This window comes from Pelobates fuscus, chromosome 6 (genome assembly GCF_036172605.1).
Source record: "Pelobates fuscus isolate aPelFus1 chromosome 6, aPelFus1.pri, whole genome shotgun sequence".
In the NCBI taxonomy this organism is placed as follows: domain Eukaryota; kingdom Metazoa; phylum Chordata; class Amphibia; order Anura; family Pelobatidae; genus Pelobates; species Pelobates fuscus.
In genome coordinates this window covers 6,797,611-6,813,858 of record NC_086322.1, presented here as the reverse complement: position 1 = coordinate 6,813,858, position 16,248 = coordinate 6,797,611, and the positions used below count along the sequence as shown (strand labels likewise).

The 16,248-nt window shown below is 33.2% G+C and overlaps 4 non-coding genes across 4 annotated transcripts; all 4 read left to right on the top strand.

Moving 5' to 3' along the window:
• The first annotated feature begins 2,446 nt into the window (after positions 1–2,446).
• Positions 2,447–2,518, top strand: TRNAP-CGG (transfer RNA proline (anticodon CGG)). Its single transcript has one exon. It is a non-coding gene; the product is annotated as a tRNA-Pro (tRNA).
• Positions 2,519–6,813: 4,295 nt separating this feature from the next.
• On the top strand, positions 6,814–6,885 carry TRNAP-CGG (transfer RNA proline (anticodon CGG)). Its single transcript has one exon. It is a non-coding gene; the product is annotated as a tRNA-Pro (tRNA).
• A 4,294-nt stretch (positions 6,886–11,179) lies between these two features.
• TRNAP-CGG (transfer RNA proline (anticodon CGG)) lies at positions 11,180–11,251 on the top strand. Its single transcript has one exon. It is a non-coding gene; the product is annotated as a tRNA-Pro (tRNA).
• A 4,289-nt stretch (positions 11,252–15,540) lies between these two features.
• Positions 15,541–15,612, top strand: TRNAP-CGG (transfer RNA proline (anticodon CGG)). Its single transcript has one exon. It is a non-coding gene; the product is annotated as a tRNA-Pro (tRNA).
• Positions 15,613–16,248: the final 636 nt, after the last annotated feature.

Sequence of the window (16,248 nt, the reverse complement as noted above, 5' to 3'; positions counted from 1 at the left end):
ACATGTATTATATCTATATATACCTATATATAATATATGTATATGTATCATATATATAATGTCACACTAAGTGTATTTTTATATTTATATATACGTATATTAATATAAAAATACACTTATATTTAAATTACACACGAATATATACAATATATATAATAACTATATATATGGTATATATATATTATTATAAAATACAAATAATATGTTAATAAAAATAAATAACAAAAAATAAAAATAATTTTTAATAATTAAAAAAAAATTATATATATATATTCAATTTTATTCTAACAGTATTTTGATATTGATATATATATATTTATATCAAAATACACTTAGAATGTAATGATATATATATCTATGTATAAATAAATAAATAAAAATAATACGAAATATACATATGTCCACATACAAAATTACATTAATAATTTCATAAATATACACGTAGACGTCAAATATATAAATATGTATATATATTAAAATTCTACGTGCATATTTATGTAATATTTTTACCTAATTAAGTAATTTTAATGATTGCAATTTGAGGGACCTGCCTGCCAACCCAGGCCAAAAGTCCAGATAATTTAATTTGCTAGCACTGTGCTTCACCCTGTAACTTTCTATGACACCCTAAATCCTGTACATGGGGGTACTGTTTTACTCGGGAGACTTCGCTGAACACAAATATTAGTGTTTCAAAACAGTAAAACATATCACAGCGATGATATTGTCAGTGAAAGTGAAGTTTTTTGCATTTTTCACACACAAACAGCTCTTTCACTGAGGATATTATTGCTGTGATATATTTTACTGTTCTGATACACTAATATTTGTGTTCAGCGAAGTCTCCTGAGTATAACAGTACCCCACATGTAGAGGTTTTATAGTGTTTGTGAAAGTTACAGGGTCAAATATAAGGCTTGATTTTACTTTTTTTTTTTATTGAAATTTGTCAGATTGGTTAGGTTGCCTTTGACAGCGTATGGTAGCCAAGGAATGAGAATTAGCCCCATGATGGCATACCATTTACAAAAGAAGACAACCCAAGGTATTGCAAATGGGGTATGTTCAGCCTTTTTTAGTAGCCACTTAGTCACAAACACCGGCCAAAGTTAGCGGTTTTTGCATTTTTAACACACAAACAAATATAAATGCTAACTTTGGCCAGTGTTTGTGACTAGGTGGCTACTAAAAAAGACTGGACATACCCCATTTTAAATACCCTGGGTTGTCTACTTTAAAAAATATGTACATGTTAGGTGTGTTTCGGGGATTTATGACAGATAACGGTGTAACAATGTCACTATTGATACATTTAAAATATATATATTTTGAAACAGCAATTTCCTACTTGTATTTATAGGCCTATAACTTGCAAAAAAAAGCAATAAAGCATGTAAACACTGGGTGTTTTTAAACTCGGGACAAAATTTTGAATCTATTTAGCAATTTTTTTCATTAGCTTTTGTAGATAAGTAAAAGATTTTTCAAGTAAAAGTCCAAAAACATGTTTTTTTTTTTATTTTTCACCATATTTCATTATTTTTTTTAAATACAATATATGACATAATATAAATACTGGTATGTAAAGAAAGCCCTTCTTGTCGTGAAAAAAACAATATATAACTTGTATGGGAACCGTAAATGAGAGAGCGGAAAATTACAGCTAAACACAAACACCACAAAAGTGTTAAAACTGCTCTGGTCCTTAACGTACAAACATCGCAAAAACAGGCCGGTCCTGAAGGGGTTAACAACAAACAAAGGGGAAAAAATATATGTTTTGACATACGGAATTCTATTTTTATTCATACATAGACATGTTCAAATATGTGTTGGAGAGGATAGGTCCAAATCAAATTCCTTCCAGTACACGCCTGAATATATCGATGAATAAAACTGTAGAGGTAAATTCAAGGCTGTCGTTACGTTCGGCTGTGGATTCAAGTTATGGAACCAGGCCAACCTCCCCAAACATTATTTTGCACAAGACTATTTATAATTAATTTCTCCTCTTAACATCTTTACTTTATTTTCAACATGGTGATAGCATGCAGAATATGAGAAAGAAAAATAAATCCTACAAGTGCTTTTCCAACATATATTTGAACCACAAATTTCTCCTCTTGTACATGTTGAAATTTTGAAATGTTAGTGTTACATTCAAAAAAAGGTGATTGTGAATGTACTCCTTTTTTCCCCTAACTCTTCAAATCCACATGTTATTATAAATCAGTCCTGCTCTAGTGCTGCCCGACCTGCTCAAATCCCTCCTTCAAATTAGAAATGTAATATCAAACATGTAAATGATATTGGGAAAAAAGATCATATTGAGGAATTTTAAAATCCCCACTTGAAAACAAAAACTTTGTGGATATTTTGAGAACACAAATGCTGTCTGCTGCGTTAGTCTAGCATTTTTTCCTAAGGCCCAACATGGAAGCGTAATGGCTCGTTGGTCTAGGGGTATGATTCTCGCTTCGGGTGCGAGAGGTCCCGGGTTCAAATCCCGGACGAGCCCATGCATTCAGTATTTTTCTTTTGAAACACGTAGCTTCGAACTGTGTTTAATATAGTCAGCAAAAAGCACTTATAGCAAAACCCTTCAAGTGCTCCAAAGAGAAGATGTTGTCATGCCACCATCAATATATATATATATATATTTCCTGGTGCTTCTGATATCACCTTTCAAAGCTAACATCTTATATTATTACACGTTTAGCTTTTACTTAGAAATGTATGAGAGAAATCATAAAAAATGTGTCGTTTTCAATATCAACCCTTTAAAATCAATGGTTTATCGTAAGTCATTAATGCAAGTCCTAACTGCTCAGATGACGCTTTTAAGACTGCAAAGTCTTTCTTAAGACTGCAAAATCTTTGTTAACAACAAACAAAGGGGAAAAAATATATGTTTTGACATACGGAATTCTATTTTTATTCATACTTAGACATGTTCAAATATGTGTTGGAGAGAGTAGGTCCAAATCAAATTCCTTCCAGTACACGCCTGAATGTATCGATGAATAAAACTGTAGAGGTAAATTCAAGGCTGTCGTTATGTTCGGCTGTGGATTCAAGTTATGGAACCAAGCCAACCTCCCCAAACATTATTTTGCACAAGACTATTTATAATTAATTTCTCCTCTCAACATCTTTACTTTATTTTCAACATGGTGATAGCATGCAGAATATGAGAAAGAAAAATAAATCCTACAAGTGCTTTTCCAACATATATTTGAACCACAAATTTCTCCTCTTGTACATGTTGAAATTTTGAAATGTTAGTGTTACATTCAAAAATAGGTGATTGTGAATCTACTCCTTTTTTCCCCTAACTCTTCAAATCCACATGTTATGATAAATCAGTCCTGCTCTAGTGCTGCCCGACCTGCTCAAATCCCTCCTTCAAATTAGAAATGTAATATCAAACATGTAAATGATATTGGGAAAAAAAGATCCTATTGAGGAATTTTAAAATCCCCACTTCAAAACAAAAACTTTGTGGATATTTTGAGAACACGTACGCTGTCTGCTGCGTTAGTCTAGCATTTTTTCCTAAGGCCCAACATGGAAGCGTAATGGCTCGTTGGTCTAGGGGTATGATTCTCGCTTTGGGTGCGAGAGGTCCCGGGTTCAAATCTTTTGAAACATGTAGCTTCGAACTGTGTTTAATATAGTCAGCAAAAAGCACTTATAGCAAAACCCTTCAAGTGCTCCAAAGAGAAGATGTTGGCATGCCACCATCAATATATATATATATATTTCCTGGTGCTTCTGATATCACCTTTCAAAGCTAACATCTTATATTAATACACGTTTAGCTTTTACTTAGAAATGTATGAGAGAAATCATAAAAAATGTGTTGTTTTCAATATCAACCCTTTAAAATCAATGGTTTATCGTAAGTCATTAATGCAAGTCCTAACTGCTCAGATGACGCTTTTAAGACTGCAAAGTCTTTCTTAAGACTGCAAAATCTTTGTTAACCCCTTCAGGACCGCTGACGGTTCAGGACCGTCAGCGGTAAAATGTGCGTTTGGACCGCTGACGGTCCTGAACCGTCATAACGGTTTTGGGCTACTTACCTGATCGCCGTCGGACCCACGGCGGCGATCAGCTCTCCTCCCGGTCCAGGGGGACTGCCTGTCTGCCCGGGCAGTCCCCCCTCGGCAGATCAGGACCCCACGGCCATGTGATCACTCGATCACATGACCGCAATAGGGGTCTTTGTATCTGCCTGCAGGGGGACTGTCTGTGCTGACAGGCAGTCTCCCTGCAAGTGTAAAATCATAAAATAAAGTTAAAAAAAAAAACAATCAGTGTAAAAAAAATTATAATATGTGTATATATATATATGATATATATACATGTATTATATCTATATATACCTATATATAATATATGTATATGTATCATATATATAATGTCACACTAAGTGTATTTTTATATTTATATATACGTATATTAATATAAAAATACACTTATATTTAAATTACACACGAATATATACAATATATATAATAACTATATATATGGTATATATATATTATTATAAAATACAAATAATATGTTAATAAAAATAAATAACAAAAAATAAAAATAATTTTTAATAATTAAAAAAAAATTATATATATATATTCAATTTTATTCTAACAGTATTTTGATATTGATATATATATATTTATATCAAAATACACTTAGAATGTAATGATATATATATCTATGTATAAATAAATAAATAAAAATAATACGAAATATACATATGTCCACATACAAAATTACATTAATAATTTCATAAATATACACGTAGACGTCAAATATATAAATATGTATATATATTAAAATTCTACGTGCATATTTATGTAATATTTTTACCTAATTAAGTAATTTTAATGATTGCAATTTGAGGGACCTGCCTGCCAACCCAGGCCAAAAGTCCAGATAATTTAATTTGCTAGCACTGTGCTTAACCCTGTAACTTTCTATGACACCCTAAATCCTGTACATGGGGGTACTGTTTTACTCGGGAGACTTCGCTGAACACAAATATTAGTGTTTCAAAACAGTAAAACATATCACAGCGATGATATTGTCAGTGAAAGTGAAGTTTTTTGCATTTTTCACACACAAACAGCTCTTTCACTGAGGATATTATTGCTGTGATATATTTTACTGTTCTGATACACTAATATTTGTGTTCAGCGAAGTCTCCTGAGTATAACAGTACCCCACATGTAGAGGTTTTATAGTGTTTGTGAAAGTTACAGGGTCAAATATAAGGCTTGATTTTACTTTTTTTTTTTTTTATTGAAATTTGTCAGATTGGTTAGGTTGCCTTTGACAGCGTATGGTAGCCAAGGAATGAGAATTAGCCCCATGATGGCATACCATTTACAAAAGAAGACAACCCAAGGTATTGCAAATGGGGTATGTTCAGCCTTTTTTAGTAGCCACTTAGTCACAAACACCGGCCAAAGTTAGCGGTTTTTGCATTTTTAACACACAAACAAATATAAATGCTAACTTTGGCCAGTGTTTGTGACTAGGTGGCTACTAAAAAAGACTGGACATACCCCATTTTAAATACCCTGGGTTGTCTACTTTAAAAAATATGTACATGTTAGGTGTGTTTCGGGGATTTATGACAGATAACGGTGTAACAATGTCACTATTGATACATTTAAAATATATATATTTTGAAACAGCAATTTCCTACTTGTATTTATAGGCCTATAACTTGCAAAAAAAAGCAATAAAGCATGTAAACACTGGGTGTTTTTAAACTCGGGACAAAATTTTGAATCTATTTAGCAGTTTTTTCATTAGCTTTTGTAGATAAGTAAAAGATTTTTCAAGTAAAAGTCCAAAAACATGTTTTTTTTTTTATTTTTCACCATATTTCATTATTTTTTTTAAATACAATATATGACATAATATAAATACTGGTATGTAAAGAAAGCCCTTCTTGTCGTGAAAAAAACAATATATAACTTGTATGGGAACCGTAAATGAGAGAGCGGAAAATTACAGCTAAACACAAACACCACAAAAGTGTTAAAACTGCTCTGGTCCTTAACGTACAAACATCGCAAAAACAGGCCGGTCCTGAAGGGGTTAACAACAAACAAAGGGGAAAAAATATATGTTTTGACATACGGAATTCTATTTTTATTCATACATAGACATGTTCAAATATGTGTTGGAGAGGATAGGTCCAAATCAAATTCCTTCCAGTACACGCCTGAATATATCGATGAATAAAACTGTAGAGGTAAATTCAAGGCTGTCGTTACGTTCGGCTGTGGATTCAAGTTATGGAACCAGGCCAACCTCCCCAAACATTATTTTGCACAAGACTATTTATAATTAATTTCTCCTCTTAACATCTTTACTTTATTTTCAACATGGTGATAGCATGCAGAATATGAGAAAGAAAAATAAATCCTACAAGTGCTTTTCCAACATATATTTGAACCACAAATTTCTCCTCTTGTACATGTTGAAATTTTGAAATGTTAGTGTTACATTCAAAAAAAGGTGATTGTGAATGTACTCCTTTTTTCCCCTAACTCTTCAAATCCACATGTTATTATAAATCAGTCCTGCTCTAGTGCTGCCCGACCTGCTCAAATCCCTCCTTCAAATTAGAAATGTAATATCAAACATGTAAATGATATTGGGAAAAAAGATCATATTGAGGAATTTTAAAATCCCCACTTGAAAACAAAAACTTTGTGGATATTTTGAGAACACAAATGCTGTCTGCTGCGTTAGTCTAGCATTTTTTCCTAAGGCCCAACATGGAAGCGTAATGGCTCGTTGGTCTAGGGGTATGATTCTCGCTTCGGGTGCGAGAGGTCCCGGGTTCAAATCCCGGACGAGCCCATGCATTCAGTATTTTTCTTTTGAAACACGTAGCTTCGAACTGTGTTTAATATAGTCAGCAAAAAGCACTTATAGCAAAACCCTTCAAGTGCTCCAAAGAGAAGATGTTGTCATGCCACCATCAATATATATATATATATATTTCCTGGTGCTTCTGATATCACCTTTCAAAGCTAACATCTTATATTATTACACGTTTAGCTTTTACTTAGAAATGTATGAGAGAAATCATAAAAAATGTGTCGTTTTCAATATCAACCCTTTAAAATCAATGGTTTATCGTAAGTCATTAATGCAAGTCCTAACTGCTCAGATGACGCTTTTAAGACTGCAAAGTCTTTCTTAAGACTGCAAAATCTTTGTTAACAACAAACAAAGGGGAAAAAATATATGTTTTGACATACGGAATTCTATTTTTATTCATACTTAGACATGTTCAAATATGTGTTGGAGAGAGTAGGTCCAAATCAAATTCCTTCCAGTACACGCCTGAATGTATCGATGAATAAAACTGTAGAGGTAAATTCAAGGCTGTCGTTATGTTCGGCTGTGGATTCAAGTTATGGAACCAAGCCAACCTCCCCAAACATTATTTTGCACAAGACTATTTATAATTAATTTCTCCTCTCAACATCTTTACTTTATTTTCAACATGGTGATAGCATGCAGAATATGAGAAAGAAAAATAAATCCTACAAGTGCTTTTCCAACATATATTTGAACCACAAATTTCTCCTCTTGTACATGTTGAAATTTTGAAATGTTAGTGTTACATTCAAAAATAGGTGATTGTGAATCTACTCCTTTTTTCCCCTAACTCTTCAAATCCACATGTTATGATAAATCAGTCCTGCTCTAGTGCTGCCCGACCTGCTCAAATCCCTCCTTCAAATTAGAAATGTAATATCAAACATGTAAATGATATTGGGAAAAAAAGATCCTATTGAGGAATTTTAAAATCCCCACTTCAAAACAAAAACTTTGTGGATATTTTGAGAACACGTACGCTGTCTGCTGCGTTAGTCTAGCATTTTTTCCTAAGGCCCAACATGGAAGCGTAATGGCTCGTTGGTCTAGGGGTATGATTCTCGCTTTGGGTGCGAGAGGTCCCGGGTTCAAATCTTTTGAAACATGTAGCTTCGAACTGTGTTTAATATAGTCAGCAAAAAGCACTTATAGCAAAACCCTTCAAGTGCTCCAAAGAGAAGATGTTGGCATGCCACCATCAATATATATATATATATTTCCTGGTGCTTCTGATATCACCTTTCAAAGCTAACATCTTATATTAATACACGTTTAGCTTTTACTTAGAAATGTATGAGAGAAATCATAAAAAATGTGTTGTTTTCAATATCAACCCTTTAAAATCAATGGTTTATCGTAAGTCATTAATGCAAGTCCTAACTGCTCAGATGACGCTTTTAAGACTGCAAAGTCTTTCTTAAGACTGCAAAATCTTTGTTAACCCCTTCAGGACCGCTGACGGTTCAGGACCGTCAGCGGTAAAATGTGCGTTTGGACCGCTGACGGTCCTGAACCGTCATAACGGTTTTGGGCTACTTACCTGATCGCCGTCGGTCCCACGGCGGCGATCAGCTCTCCTCCCGGTCCAGGGGGACTGCCTGTCTGCCCGGGCAGTCCCCCCTCGGCAGATCAGGACCCCACGGCCATGTGATCACTCGATCACATGACCGCAATAGGGGTCTTTGTATCTGCCTGCAGGGGGACTGTCTGTGCTGACAGGCAGTCTCCCTGCAAGTGTAAAATCATAAAATAAAGTTAAAAAAAAAAACAATCAGTGTAAAAAAAATTATAATATGTGTATATATATATGATATATATACATGTATTATATCTATATATACCTATATATAATATATGTATATGTATCATATATATAATGTCACACTAAGTGTATTTTTATATTTATATATACGTATATTAATATAAAAATACACTTATATTTAAATTACACACGAATATATACAATATATATAATAACTATATATATGGTATATATATATTATTATAAAATACAAATAATATGTTAATAAAAATAAATAACAAAAAATAAAAATAATTTTTAATAATTAAAAAAAAATTATATATATATATATTCAATTTTATTCTAACAGTATTTTGATATTGATATATATATATTTATATCAAAATACACTTAGAATGTAATGATATATATATCTATGTATAAATAAATAAATAAAAATAATACGAAATATACATATGTCCACATACAAAATTACATTAATAATTTCATAAATATACACGTAGACGTCAAATATATAAATATGTATATATATTAAAATTCTACGTGCATATTTATGTAATATTTTTACCTAATTAAGTAATTTTAATGATTGCAATTTGAGGGACCTGCCTGCCAACCCAGGCCAAAAGTCCAGATAATTTAATTTGCTAGCACTGTGCTTAACCCTGTAACTTTCTATGACACCCTAAATCCTGTACATGGGGGTACTGTTTTACTCGGGAGACTTCGCTGAACACAAATATTAGTGTTTCAAAACAGTAAAACATATCACAGCGATGATATTGTCAGTGAAAGTGAAGTTTTTTGCATTTTTCACACACAAACAGCTCTTTCACTGAGGATATTATTGCTGTGATATATTTTACTGTTCTGATACACTAATATTTGTGTTCAGCGAAGTCTCCTGAGTATAACAGTACCCCACATGTAGAGGTTTTATAGTGTTTGTGAAAGTTACAGGGTCAAATATAAGGCTTGATTTTACTTTTTTTTTTTTTATTGAAATTTGTCAGATTGGTTAGGTTGCCTTTGACAGCGTATGGTAGCCAAGGAATGAGAATTAGCCCCATGATGGCATACCATTTACAAAAGAAGACAACCCAAGGTATTGCAAATGGGGTATGTTCAGCCTTTTTTAGTAGCCACTTAGTCACAAACACCGGCCAAAGTTAGCGGTTTTTGCATTTTTAACACACAAACAAATATAAATGCTAACTTTGGCCAGTGTTTGTGACTAGGTGGCTACTAAAAAAGACTGGACATACCCCATTTTAAATACCCTGGGTTGTCTACTTTAAAAAATATGTACATGTTAGGTGTGTTTCGGGGATTTATGACAGATAACGGTGTAACAATGTCACTATTGATACATTTAAAATATATATATTTTGAAACAGCAATTTCCTACTTGTATTTATAGGCCTATAACTTGCAAAAAAAAGCAATAAAGCATGTAAACACTGGGTGTTTTTAAACTCGGGACAAAATTTTGAATCTATTTAGCAGTTTTTTCATTAGCTTTTGTAGATAAGTAAAAGATTTTTCAAGTAAAAGTCCAAAAACATGTTTTTTTTTTTATTTTTCACCATATTTCATTATTTTTTTTAAATACAATATATGACATAATATAAATACTGGTATGTAAAGAAAGCCCTTCTTGTCGTGAAAAAAACAATATATAACTTGTATGGGAACCGTAAATGAGAGAGCGGAAAATTACAGCTAAACACAAACACCACAAAAGTGTTAAAACTGCTCTGGTCCTTAACGTACAAACATCGCAAAAACAGGCCGGTCCTGAAGGGGTTAACAACAAACAAAGGGGAAAAAATATATGTTTTGACATACGGAATTCTATTTTTATTCATACATAGACATGTTCAAATATGTGTTGGAGAGGATAGGTCCAAATCAAATTCCTTCCAGTACACGCCTGAATATATCGATGAATAAAACTGTAGAGGTAAATTCAAGGCTGTCGTTACGTTCGGCTGTGGATTCAAGTTATGGAACCAGGCCAACCTCCCCAAACATTATTTTGCACAAGACTATTTATAATTAATTTCTCCTCTTAACATCTTTACTTTATTTTCAACATGGTGATAGCATGCAGAATATGAGAAAGAAAAATAAATCCTACAAGTGCTTTTCCAACATATATTTGAACCACAAATTTCTCCTCTTGTACATGTTGAAATTTTGAAATGTTAGTGTTACATTCAAAAAAAGGTGATTGTGAATGTACTCCTTTTTTCCCCTAACTCTTCAAATCCACATGTTATTATAAATCAGTCCTGCTCTAGTGCTGCCCGACCTGCTCAAATCCCTCCTTCAAATTAGAAATGTAATATCAAACATGTAAATAATATTGGGAAAAAAGATCATATTGAGGAATTTTAAAATCCCCACTTGAAAACAAAAACTTTGTGGATATTTTGAGAACACAAACGCTGTCTGCTGCGTTAGTCTAGCATTTTTTCCTAAGGCCCAACATGGAAGCATAATGGCTCGTTGGTCTAGGGGTATGATTCTCGCTTCGGGTGCGAGAGGTCCCGGGTTCAAATCCCGGACGAGCCCATGCATTCAGTATTTTTCTTTTGAAACACGTAGCTTCGAACTGTGTTTAATATAGTCAGCAAAAAGCACTTATAGCAAAACCCTTCAAGTGCTCCAAAGAGAAGATGTTGTCATGCCACCATCAATATATATATATATATATTTCCTGGTGCTTCTGATATCACCTTTCAAAGCTAACATCTTATATTATTACACGTTTAGCTTTTACTTAGAAATGTATGAGAGAAATCATAAAAAATGTGTCGTTTTCAATATCAACCCTTTAAAATCAATGGTTTATCGTAAGTCATTAATGCAAGTCCTAACTGCTCAGATGACGTTTAAAGACTGCAAAGTCTTTCTTAAGACTGCAAAATCTTTGTTAACAACAAACAAAGGGGAAAAAATATATGTTTTGACATACGGAATTCTATTTTTATTCATACTTAGACATGTTCAAATATGTGTTGAAGAGAGTAGGTCCAAATCAAATTCCTTCCAGTACACGCCTGAATGTATCGATGAATAAAACTGTAGAGGTAAATTCAAGGCTGTCGTTATGTTCGGCTGTGGATTCAAGTTATGGAACCAGGCCAACCTCCCCAAACATTATTTTGCACAAGACTATTTATAATTAATTTCTCCTCTTAACATCTTTACTTTATTTTCAACATGGTGATAGCATGCAGAATATGAGAAAGAAAAATAAATCCTACAAGTGCTTTTCCAACATATATTTGAACCACAAATTTCTCCTCTTGTACATGTTGAAATTTTGAAATGTTAGTGTTACATTCAAAAAAAGGTGATTGTGAATGTACTCCTTTTTTCCCCTAACTCTTCAAATCCACATGTTATTATAAATCAGTCCTGCTCTAGTGCTGCCCGACCTGCTCAAATCCCTCCTTCAAATTAGAAATGTAATATCAAACATGTAAATGATATTGGGAAAAAAGATCATATTGAGGAATTTTAAAATCCCCACTTGAAAACAAAAACTTTGTGGATATTTTGAGAACACGTACGCTGTCTGCTGCGTTAGTCTAGCATTTTTTCCTAAGGCCCAACATGGAAGCGTAATGGCTCGTTGGTCTAGGGGTATGATTCTCGCTTTGGGTGCGAGAGGTCCCGGGTTCAAATCTTTTGAAACATGTAGCTTCGAACTGTGTTTAATATAGTCAGCAAAAAGCACTTATAGCAAAACCCTTCAAGTGCTCCAAAGAGAAGATGTTGGCATGCCACCATCAATATATATATATATATTTCCTGGTGCTTCTGATATCACCTTTCAAAGCTAACATCTTATATTAATACACGTTTAGCTTTTACTTAGAAATGTATGAGAGAAATCATAAAAAATGTGTCGTTTTCAATATCAACCCTTTAAAATCAATGGTTTATCGTAAGTCATTAATGCAAGTCCTAACTGCTCAGATGACGCTTTTAAGACTGCAAAGTCTTTCTTAAGACTGCAAAATCTTTGTTAACCCCTTCAGGACCGCTGACGGTTCAGGACCGTCAGCGGTAAAACGTGCGTTTGGACCGCTGACGGTCCTGAACCGTCATAACGGTTTTGGGCTACTTACCTGATCGCCGTCGGTCCCACGGCGGCGATCAGCTCTCCTCCCGGTCCAGGGGGACTGCCTGTCTGCCCGGGCAGTCCCCCCTCGGCAGATCAGGACCCCACGGCCATGTGATCACTCGATCACATGACCGCAATAGGGGTCTTTGTATCTGCCTGCAGGGGGACTGTCTGTGCTGACAGGCAGTCTCCCTGCAAGTGTAAAATCATAAAATAAAGTTAAAAAAAAAAACAATCAGTGTAAAAAAAATTATAATATGTGTATATATATATGATATATATACATGTATTATATCTATATATACCTATATATAATATATGTATATGTATCATATATATAATGTCACACTAAGTGTATTTTTATATTTATATATACGTATATTAATATAAAAATACACTTATATTTAAATTACACACGAATATATACAATATATATAATAACTATATATATGGTATATATATATTATTATAAAATACAAATAATATGTTAATAAAAATAAATAACAAAAAATAAAAATAATTTTTAATAATTAAAAAAAATATATATATATATATTCAATTTTATTCTAACAGTATTTTGATATTGATATATATATATTTATATCAAAATACACTTAGAATGTAATGATATATATATCTATGTATAAATAAATAAATAAAAATAATACGAAATATACATATGTCCACATACAAAATTACATTAATAATTTCATAAATATACACGTAGACGTCAAATATATAAATATGTATATATATTAAAATTCTACGTGCATATTTATGTAATATTTTTACCTAATTAAGTAATTTTAATGATTGCAATTTGAGGGACCTGCCTGCCAACCCAGGCCAAAAGTCCAGATAATTTAATTTGCTAGCACTGTGCTTCACCCTGTAACTTTCTATGACACCCTAAATCCTGTACATGGGGGTACTGTTTTACTCGGGAGACTTCGCTGAACACAAATATTAGTGTTTCAAAACAGTAAAACATATCACAGCGATGATATTGTCAGTGAAAGTGAAGTTTTTTGCATTTTTCACACACAAACAGCTCTTTCACTGAGGATATTATTGCTGTGATATATTTTACTGTTCTGATACACTAATATTTGTGTTCAGCGAAGTCTCCTGAGTATAACAGTACCCCACATGTAGAGGTTTTATAGTGTTTGTGAAAGTTACAGGGTCAAATATAAGGCTTGATTTTACTTTTTTTTTTTATTGAAATTTGTCAGATTGGTTAGGTTGCCTTTGACAGCGTATGGTAGCCAAGGAATGAGAATTAGCCCCATGATGGCATACCATTTACAAAAGAAGACAACCCAAGGTATTGCAAATGGGGTATGTTCAGCCTTTTTTAGTAGCCACTTAGTCACAAACACCGGCCAAAGTTAGCGGTTTTTGCATTTTTAACACACAAACAAATATAAATGCTAACTTTGGCCAGTGTTTGTGACTAGGTGGCTACTAAAAAAGACTGGACATACCCCATTTTAAATACCCTGGGTTGTCTACTTTAAAAAATATGTACATGTTAGGTGTGTTTCGGGGATTTATGACAGATAACGGTGTAACAATGTCACTATTGATACATTTAAAATATATATATTTTGAAACAGCAATTTCCTACTTGTATTTATAGGCCTATAACTTGCAAAAAAAAGCAATAAAGCATGTAAACACTGGGTGTTTTTAAACTCGGGACAAAATTTTGAATCTATTTAGCAGTTTTTTTCATTAGCTTTTGTAGATAAGTAAAAGATTTTTCAAGTAAAAGTCCAAAAACATGTTTTTTTTTTTATTTTTCACCATATTTCATTATTTTTTTTAAATACAATATATGACATAATATAAATACTGGTATGTAAAGAAAGCCCTTCTTGTCGTGAAAAAAACAATATATAACTTGTATGGGAACCGTAAATGAGAGAGCGGAAAATTACAGCTAAACACAAACACCACAAAAGTGTTAAAACTGCTCTGGTCCTTAACGTACAAACATCGCAAAAACAGGCCGGTCCTGAAGGGGTTAACAACAAACAAAGGGGAAAAAATATATGTTTTGACATACGGAATTCTATTTTTATTCATACATAGACATGTTCAAATATGTGTTGGAGAGGATAGGTCCAAATCAAATTCCTTCCAGTACACGCCTGAATATATCGATGAATAAAACTGTAGAGGTAAATTCAAGGCTGTCGTTACGTTCGGCTGTGGATTCAAGTTATGGAACCAGGCCAACCTCCCCAAACATTATTTTGCACAAGACTATTTATAATTAATTTCTCCTCTTAACATCTTTACTTTATTTTCAACATGGTGATAGCATGCAGAATATGAGAAAGAAAAATAAATCCTACAAGTGCTTTTCCAACATATATTTGAACCACAAATTTCTCCTCTTGTACATGTTGAAATTTTGAAATGTTAGTGTTACATTCAAAAAAAGGTGATTGTGAATGTACTCCTTTTTTCCCCTAACTCTTCAAATCCACATGTTATTATAAATCAGTCCTGCTCTAGTGCTGCCCGACCTGCTCAAATCCCTCCTTCAAATTAGAAATGTAATATCAAACATGTAAATGATATTGGGAAAAAAGATCATATTGAGGAATTTTAAAATCCCCACTTGAAAACAAAAACTTTGTGGATATTTTGAGAACACAAATGCTGTCTGCTGCGTTAGTCTAGCATTTTTTCCTAAGGCCCAACATGGAAGCGTAATGGCTCGTTGGTCTAGGGGTATGATTCTCGCTTCGGGTGCGAGAGGTCCCGGGTTCAAATCCCGGACGAGCCCATGCATTCAGTATTTTTCTTTTGAAACACGTAGCTTCGAACTGTGTTTAATATAGTCAGCAAAAAGCACTTATAGCAAAACCCTTCAAGTGCTCCAAAGAGAAGATGTTGTCATGCCACCATCAATATATATATATATATATTTCCTGGTGCTTCTGATATCACCTTTCAAAGCTAACATCTTATATTATTACACGTTTAGCTTTTACTTAGAAATGTATGAGAGAAATCATAAAAAATGTGTCGTTTTCAATATCAACCCTTTAAAATCAATGGTTTATCGTAAGTCATTAATGCAAGTCCTAACTGCTCAGATGACGCTTTTAAGACTGCAAAGTCTTTCTTAAGACTGCAAAATCTTTGTTAACAACAAACAAAGGGGAAAAAATATATGTTTTGACATACGGAATTCTATTTTTATTCATACTTAGACATGTTCAAATATGTGTTGGAGAGAGTAGGTCCAAATCAAATTCCTTCCAGTACACGCCTGAATGTATCGATGAATAAAACTGTAGAGGTAAATTCAAGGCTGTCGTTATGTTCGGCTGTGGATTCAAGTTATGGAACCAAGCCAACCTCCCCAAACATTATTTTGCACAAGACTATTTATAATTAATTTCTCCTCTCAACATCT